Genomic DNA, 9,604 nt, shown 5'->3' with positions numbered 1-9,604 from the left:
GTTGTGGTGGTTGCCTATGGTCCCAGCTACTTGGGAGGCAGAGGCAAGAGACTCGCTTGAGCCCAGGAGTTGTAGGTTGCTGTGAGCTGTGATGCCACAGCACTCTACCCAGGGTGACAGCTTGAGGCTCCGTCTCAAAAAGAAAAAAAAGAATCTACTTTTAATATCTAACTGGCTGCGGGGAGCAAGTTGCTGCAGAGGAAAACCAAACACAGAGTCAATTTTTTTTATTTGTTTGTTTGTTTTTGTTTGTTTGTAGAGACAGAGTCTCACTTTATTGCCCTCCATAGAGTGCAATGGCGTCACACAGCTCACAGCAACCTCCAACTCCTGAGCTTAGGTGATTCTTTTGCCTCAGCCTTCCAAGTAGCTGGGACTACAGGCACCCACCACAATGCCCGGCTATTTTTTTGTTGCCGTTTGGCCGGGGCGGGTTTGAACCCATCACTCTTGGTATATGGGGCCAGCGCCCTACCCACTGAGCCACAGGCACCACCCCACAGAGTCAGTTTTAATTTTAACTCCACCAGTTCACTGGGACTAAAACTGGGACCAGCCCAAACTAAGCTGCAAACTCAAGTAGCTGCAAACTAAGCCTACTCTTTAACAAAATGTCATTACTTTGTAGGTATAAGAGTCAAAAGCTGCAAGTCTTGTAGCCTGGGTATATGCAATAGAAAAACCTTGACCTCTATCAAACACCCAGAACCAGTGATTCTTCCCCTTGGAATCAAGAAGACCAAGCAAGACATTACCAGAACCTGTACACCAGAACTCTTTTACAAGTCAGGCATCAGTTAGCCCAGAACATTTGGGACTAAGATGTGCCTCAGCGTGCCTTACTGTAAATGGCTAAATGTGAAGCCCCACCAGTCAGACCGTGATAAGTCAACATTTCTAAACCTTTCCCCTGGTACTCCAAACCCATAAACTTGTCCCAGACCTCAAATTGGGGACATAGATTTGAGCCTGCCTCCTGTCTCCTTGCTGGTGGCCCTGCAATCAAGGCTTTCTTTTCTCAAAAGACAGTACCATAATATGGCACATCTCCTGGGTGCAGGACCCAACTACAACAGGGACTCTACCTAACACATGCAAACTCCTTAACCTAATTGTTTTTACCTTCACATTAATCTGAAATTTTTAAAGTGCTAGTTTTATAATAGGAGCTCCTAGACAAGTGACCTCTCTGGTCTTGGTTCCTTTTCTGGTGAGTGAAGGGTGCAAATTTAACTGCCTGCAGGGGACAAGTAGGAGGGTAAACAGTAAAGTAGGACAATTTTGAGGTATTTATTGGGGAGCAATGTGCCTGTGGTGACCTGAAAGGCTCCCATTCTACCAAATGGGTTGCAGATTCTGGTTTTTCAAGTGCAGCAATGAAAAAGAGAAAAGCAACTCCTGACAGCTGGGAGCTGGTTTATACTCTCCCTACAGAAGGCTTGGTGTTGCTATGAACTGGCCTGGCACCAACAGGGAGGCTGTTGTGTTGTTCTGTTAAGCAATTAACAGTTTCACAGAGCAGTGCCTGTGGCTCAAAAGGGTAGGGCGCCAGTCCCATATGCTAGAGGTGATGGGTTCAAACCCAGCCCCGGCCAAAAAAAAAAAAAAAAACAGTTTCACAAAACACCAACATCAGACAAGGTCATTCTTTGACTGATGGAACAAGAAAAAGACCATTCCATAATCATGTGTCAACACAAAAGTACGAACATTACCCAAACCACAAAAATGACCAAATGCAACCTCATCTTCCATAGTGTAAGTGACTCCTGCTTTACCAAGTAATTCTTTATCCCTGTTTTATTCCTCCCATTGTCTAGATAAGAATTATTATACTAAATGTGGCTGATGTTTGTAATCTTAGCACTCTGGGAGGCCAAGGTGGGTAGATTGCCTGAGCTCAGGAGTTTGAGATCAGCCTGAGCAATAGCAAGACCCTGTCTCTACTAAAAATAGAAAAACTAGCCAGGTGTTGTGATGGCACCTGTAGTCCCAGCTACTCAGAAGGCTGAGACAAGAGGATCCCTTGAGCCCAGGAGTTTGAGGTTTCTGAGAACGAAGGCCACAGCACTCAACCCCAGGACAATTGAGTGAGACCCTGTCTCAAAACAAAAATAATAAAATAAAACAACAACAACAAAATCAGCTGGGTGTGGTCACCTGTGCCTGTAATTCTAGCTACTTGGGAAGCTGAGATAGGAGGATCCCTTGAACCCAGGAGTTGAAAGTAGCAGTGAACTATAATTGTGCTACTGTACTCAGCTTGGGCAACAGAGTGAGACCCTGACATTAAAAATAACTAACTAAATAAATAAATATTAAGATGACCAAAGGAATTATCTCTACTTCCCTGATAGCATCCAACCAATAGCAAATCTTCCATTTTTGAGCCCTCTTAGGAAATCACCTAACACACACCCAAATCTTGTGATAAGTCCTTCCTAACATACACGTACTGAGATTGCCATGGTTCCCCAAGGTGTTCAGTCTTCATCATTCAACTATAGGTGCTTCCTGGTGGTCTTTGGCTGGAGAGCTTTGTTAGAAATGGAGGATCCACAGAGATTCAACTGAAGGCCTCACTGCCTTGGCCTGAGATCCTTGACTCTAGTAACTGTATTCACATCTAAAATCCCTTGTGTACCTGAGGTGCCATTCTACCAATGAGTGGGAGGTAAGTTCTCAATGAATTGAGCTCTGATACTTTATTGAAACTCTTAAACATTGGGTTTATTTGGGGAAAAAATTTTTTTTCAAATTTTTTCACTTTTTAACTTATTTCACTTATTAACCCTTGGTAGAGTGCCATGGCATCACAACTCACAGCAACCTCCAACTCCTTGGGCTTAGGCGATTCTCTTGCCTCAGCCTCCTGATTAGCTGAGACTACAGGCGCCTGCTACATCGCCCGGCTATTTTTCTGTTGCAGTTTGACCGGGGCTGGGTTTGAACCCACCACCCTCGAGTTCGAGTCTCCCACCCTGGGAGACTGAGATAGGAGGATCCCTTGAACCCAGGAGTTGAAAGCAGTGAGCTATAATTGTATATATACAACCCTCAGTATATGGGTCCGGCCCCTTACCCACTGAGCCACAGGCACTGCTCAATTTTGAAATTTTTTTTGAGACAGAGTCTCACTTTGTAACCCTAGCTAGAGTGCAATGGAATCATCATAGTTCACTGCAACCTCAAACTTCTGGGCTCAAGTGATTTTCTTGCCCCAGCCTCCTGAGTAGCTGGGCCTATAGGCATGTGACACTGTGCCTGGCTAGTTTTTCTTTTTTCTTTTTCTTTTCCTTTCCTTTTCCTTTTTTTTTTTTTTTTTTTTAATAGAGACAGGGTCTTGTTCTTGCTCAGTCTAGTCTTAAATTCCTGAGCTCAAGCAATCTTCCTGCCTCGGCCTTCCAGTGTGAGCCACTATTTCCAGCCTTGGATCAGATTTTTGTTTTATCCTTGGTGAAATTGTTTTCTGTCTTCCTACACATGTCCCTATGGTCTGTTGTCTGGTATTTTGAATTTTGTTTGTCTATAATAGGAAAAGTCTACCCAGAAAGGTCAAGTGTGTAGCCCTGGGTGCATAAGAACATGACAAACTTACTCAATTTCTGATTACTAACAGTAACCAGAAGTTGGGGACGTCAGCTGTTCAGGGATCTTGTAACTAGTTAGTATCCTAGAGTCTCATTTGTTATCAGAATTGACCAGACAAATCATCAACTAAGCACCAGGAAATCTGTTCCGTAACCAGCTCCAGAGGCTGTATAATTCAGAAAGTATTCTTGGACTAGTGTCCCTTGGGTAAACTTTGCCCTGGGTCATTATTTCAAACTTTTGATAAGGATTTCTTCAGTTTTTTCTATGTCTTTTCAAACTGCTTTATTTCATTTCTTCTCACCAGAATCAGGAGTTTCTCTGGCTCCTGATCATTGATGATTGGCCTTTGGGCAAGTTCTGGAGACACAAAGTTGTGTGAGCACCATCCTTTTGGATCCTTGTCTCTACTAAAACTTCATCGAAGACCTGATCTCTTTGTGTTTTCTTATGATTACACAAACTTATACTCTTATTATTTTTTTTTTTTTGTATACGGTATTAAATAAGAGTCTAATTTCATTCTTTGGCATGAAGATGTCCAATTCCACCACAACCACCACCATTTGTTGAAAAGGCTGTCCTTTTCCCCTTGTATGGCTTTGGTACCCATGTCAAAAATCACTTGACCACATATGCAAGAGTTTATATCTGTGCTCTCTCTTCTAGTCCACTGGTTATATGTTCTCTTTATGCCAGTACCTTACTGTTTTGATTACTGCAGCTTTGTAGTAAGTTCTGATATTGGGAAGTGTGAGTGTTCTTTCCAGATCTGCTGTTCTTTTTCAAGATGTTTTTGGCTATTTAGAGTCCCTTGAAATTCCATGAATTTTAGGATTGGATTTTTCTATTTTTGTGAAAAATGTTAATTACAATAGAATTTGCACTGAATTTGTAGGTCACTTTGGGTATTATTGACATCTTAACAATTGTGAGTCTTGGGCAGTGCCTGTGGCTCAAAGGAGTAGGGCACCGACCCCATATGCCAGAGGGTGGCGGGTTCATATCCAGCCCGGGCCAAAAACTGCAAAACAAACAAACAAACAAAAAAACCAATTGTGAGTCTTCTAATTCATGAACACAGAGTATGTTTCCACTTATTTATGTATTCTTTAATTTTTTTCAGCAATGTTTGGTAATTTGCACTGTACAAATCTTTTACTTCCTTGGTTAAGTTAATTCCTAAGTATTTTATTCTTTTTTTGTACTATTGAAAGTGGAATTGCTTTTGTAAAGCAATTTGGAATTGCTTTTTTGTTCAGATTATTCATTGTTAGTATATAAAAAAATGCAATCGTATTGTTGACTTTGAATCCCTTCACTTCACTGAATTCATTTAGTGGTTCTAATTCATCTACTGTTTTTTGTTTGTTTGTTTGTTTGAGAGAGAGAGAGAGACTCACTGTCACCCCAGGGTAGGGTGCTATGGCATTATAGCTCACAACAACCTCAGTCTCTGAAGCTCAAGTGATTCTCTTGTGTCAGCCTCCTGAGTAGCTGGGACTATAGGTTTTATGGAATTGTCAAACCTTTTTTTTTTTTTTTTTTTTTTTTGCTGCAGTTTATGACTGGGGCTGGGTTTGAACCCACCTCCTCCAGCATATGGGGCCAGAGCCTTACTCCTTTGAGCTATAGGCACTGCCCAGACTTTTCTACATGTAAGATTTTATCATCTGTTAACAGAGATAATTTTAATTCTTCCTTTCCAATTTGAATTTCTCCTATTACTTTTTATTGCATAATTGCTTTTGACAGAACTTCTAATGCTGTGTTGAATAGAAGTAGTAAGAGCAGGAAGCCCTGTCTTTCCTAGGAAAAAAACTTTCCAGTCTTTCACCATTGAGTGTGATGTTTACTAGTGTTTTTAATATATGGCTTTTGTTATGTTGAGATGGTTTTCTAGTTTGTTCAGTGTTTTTAGTCATGAAAGAATGTTGAGTCTTGGAGCCTGTAGCCTAGTGATTACATGCTGGCCACATGCATCAAGGCTGGCAGGTTCGAGTCCAGCCAGGGCCAGCTGAACAATAACTGCAGCAACAAAAAAATAGCCAGATGTTGTGGTGGATGTCTGTAGTCCCAGCTACTTGGGAGGCTGAGGCAAAAGAATTGTTTAAGCCCAAGAGTTTGAGGTTGCTGTGAGCTGTGACACCATAGCTCTCTACTAAGGGCGACATAGTGAGACTCTGTCACAAACAAATAAACAAAAAAAAAAGAAACAAAGAAAGAAAAAAAGGATGTTGAGGGCGGTGCATGTGGCTCAAAAGGGTAGGGCACCAGCCCCATATGCCAGAGGTGGCGGGTTCAAACCCAGCCCTGGCCAAAAAAAAAAAAAAAGGATCTTGAATTTTGTCAGATGTTTGTTCTGCATCAATTAAGATGTTTATGTTTTTTATTCCATAATTCTGCTAATATGGCCTGTTATATTGATTCATTTCTATATGTGGAACCATCCTTGCATTCCAGGAATAAACCCCTCTTGGTCATAGTGTATACTCTTTTTAATATGCTGAATTCAGGGTTTTTGTTGGGGATTTTTCCATCAGTGTCCATAAGGGATATTGGTCTACAGGCTTTTTTCCCCCTTAGTGTTTTTGGTTTGGGTATCAGGATAATGCAAGACTTACATAATGAGTTAGGAAGCTTTCTTCCTCTTAAGTTGTTTGGAAAAGTTTGAGAAAGATTGATATTAGTTAATTCTTCACATTTTTGGCAGAATCATCAGTCAAGCCATTAGGTTAAGGGCTTTTCTTTGTTGAGAGTTTTTTTACAACTGTTTCAATCTCTTTAGTAGTTATATATCTAATTCAGATTTTCTTTTCTCTCTCTCTCTCTTTCTTTTCTTCCTTTACTGAGTCTCACTTTTTGGCCCTCAGTAGAGTGCCATGGCATTATAGCTCACAGCAACCTCAAACTCTTAGGCTCAAGCGATCTTCTTCCCTCACTCTCCTGAATAGCTGGGATTACATGTGCCCACCATGACCCAGCTATTTTTTTTTTTTTTTTTGAGACAGAGCCTCAAGCTGTGACCCTGGGTAGAGTGCCATGGTATCATGGCTCACAGCAACCTCCAATTCCTGGGCTTAAGCGATTTTCTTGCCTCAGCCTCCCAAGTAGCTGGAACTACAGGCACCTGCCACAGCACCTGGTTATTTTTTGGTTGTAATTGTCATTGTTGTTTGGCAGGCCTGGGCTGGATTCAAACCTGCCAGGTCTGGTGTATGTGGTAGGCGCTGAGCCACAACTCAGCTATTTTTAAAGATTCTCTCTCTGCCTCAGGCTGATCTTGAACTCCTGAGCTCAGGCAATCCACCTACCTCAGCCTCCCAGAGTGCTAGAATTACAGGCATGAGCCAACATGCCCAGCTCTGTTCTATTTTTCTGTAATTATGTCTTGGTAGGTTTTGCATTTCTAAAAATGTATTTATTTCATCTAGTTCATCCAATTTAGTGGCATACAATTGCTCATAGTACTTTTAAAATATATATTTTTATAAATAGGTTCTCTCTCTGCAATTCACCCAAGTTGATCTGCATTGGCATTATCATAGTTCACTGCAGCCTTGAACTCCTGTCCTCTTGGGATCCTTCTGCTTCAGCCTCCTGAGTAGTTGGGACCACAGGCACGCACTCACTACCATGCCCAGTTCTGTATAGTACTCTCTTTTAATCCTTTTTATTTCTGTAGAGTTGGTAGTAATATTGCCACTTTCATTTCCAATTTTAGTGATTTTTAGTCTTATCTTTTTTTTTTCTTAGTACATATAGCTAAATGTTCATCAAGTTTGTTAATCTTTTCAAAGAAACAACTTAATGGTTTTCCTGACTTTCTCTATTGTTTTCCTTTATTTCATTTATCTCTACTCTAATCTTTATTATTTCCTTCCTTCTGTGAGCTTTAGGTTTAGTTTTTTTCTCAATTTACTTACATTGTAACATTAGATTGTGGACTTGATATCCTTCTTGGTTTTTCTTTCCTTCCTTTTTTTTTTTTTTTGAGACAGAGTCTCAATATGTCACCCTCGGTAGAGTGCGGTAGCATCACAGCTCACAGCAACCTCAAACTCTTGGGCTTAAACAATTCTCTTGCCTCAGCCTCCCAAGTAGCTGGGACTACAGGTGCCTGCTACAATGCCCAGCTATTTTTTTATTGCAGTTGTCGTTGTTTTAGCAGGCCCAGGTCAGGTTCAAATCACCAGCCTTGGTGTATGTGGCTGGCGCTGTAACCACTGTGCTATGGGCGCCGAGCCTCTTTCTTGTTTTTCTTTTAATTAATCATGGCTGTGTACATTAATGCAATCATGGGGTACAATGTGCTGGTTTTATATATAATTTGAAATGTTTTCATTTGACTGATTAACATAGCCTTCACGGCATTTTCTTAGTTATTGTGTTAAGACATTTATATTCTACACCTAGTAAATTTCACATGTACCCTTATAAGATGCACTGTAGGTGTGTCTTTCTTGTTTTTTGTTTTTTGTTTTTTGAGACGGAGCCTCAAGCTATCCCCCCTGGGTAGAGTGCCATGGCATCACGCTCACAGCAACCTCCTACTCCTGGGCTCAAGCGAGTCTCCTGCCTCAGCCTCCCAAGTAGCTGGGACTACAGGCGCTGGCCACAACGCCTGGCCATTTTTTGGTTGCAGCCATCATTGTTGTTTGGCGGGTCTGGGCTGGGGATTCGAACCCGCCACCTTAGGTGTATGTGGCTGGCGCTTTAGCCGCTTGAGCCACAGGCGCCGAGCCTTGTTTTTTGATGTAAGCATTTATAGCAATATATTTCCCCTTTAGCACTGCTTTTACTACATTCTATAAGTTTTAATATGTTGCAGTTTTTTCTTTTTCTTTTTCTTTTTTTTTTTTTGCAGTTTTTGGCCGGGGTTGGGTTTGAACCCACCGCCACTGGCATATTGGGCTGAAGCCCTATTCCTTTGAGCCACAGGCACTGCCCTAATATGTTGTGGTTTTGTTTCAGTTTGCTTCTAGGTATTTTCTAATTTCCTTCGTAATATCTTCTTTGATATGTTGATTATTTAAGAGTGTGTTGTTTAATTTACACAAATTTGTAAAGTTTCCTTTTTTTTCCTTTTTTTTTAGAGACAGAGTCTTACTTTGTCACCCTTGGTAGAGTGTTGTGATGTCACGGCTCACAGCAACCTCCAGCTCTTGGGCTTAGGTGATTCTCTTGCCTCAGCCTCCTGAGGAGCTAGGACTATAGGTACCCGCCATGACACTTGGCTATTTTCTTGTTGCAGTTTGGCTGGGGCCAGGTTTGAACCCACCACCCTCCGTATATGGGGCCAGCACCCTACTCACTGAGCCATAGGTGCTGGCTTGAATTTTCCATTTTTACTTGTTATTAATTTCCATTTTCATCCCATTGTGGTTGGAGAAGATACTTTGTATAATATCCATCTTTATAAATCTTTGAGACCTAATTTGTAGCCTAATACATGATTTTTCTTAGAAAATATCCCATGTGCACTTGAAAAGATTCTGTATGGTGTTGTTAAGTACAGTGTTCTGTATATGTCTATTAGAGTCAGTTGGTTTATTGTATTAAGTCCTCTGTTTCCTTACTTATCTTCTATCTGGAAGTTCTATCCATTTTGAGATTAGAGTATTAAAATCTCCAATTATTATTGTAGAACTCCCTTCAATTTTGTCAACTTTTGCTTCATATTTTTTCTGTTAGGAGAATTTTTTAAATTTATTTTTTAATTGGCAAATAATAATTGTACATATATATGGAGTATGTAGTGATGCTTTGGTACATACAATGTATAGCAATCAAGATAATTAGTGTATTCATTGCATCATATATTTTTATGGTCTGTTATTAGGGGTATTATGCTTTAATTTTTATACGTTCTTACTGTATTGAACCTTTCATTAATATATAACATACTTCTTTTTCTTTTATAATATTTTAAAAGTCCATTTTGTCTCATATTAGTATTGCCATCTCTGGTTTATTGGTTACTGTTTACATGGAATATCTTTTTTCATCCTTC

This window comes from Otolemur garnettii, unplaced genomic scaffold (assembly GCF_000181295.1).
Source record: "Otolemur garnettii isolate 467f Iridium unplaced genomic scaffold, OtoGar3 scaffold00096, whole genome shotgun sequence".
Lineage (NCBI taxonomy): Eukaryota > Metazoa > Chordata > Mammalia > Primates > Galagidae > Otolemur > Otolemur garnettii.
The sequence above is the reverse complement of the archived record's forward strand: the minus strand, read 5'-3'. Positions refer to the sequence as shown.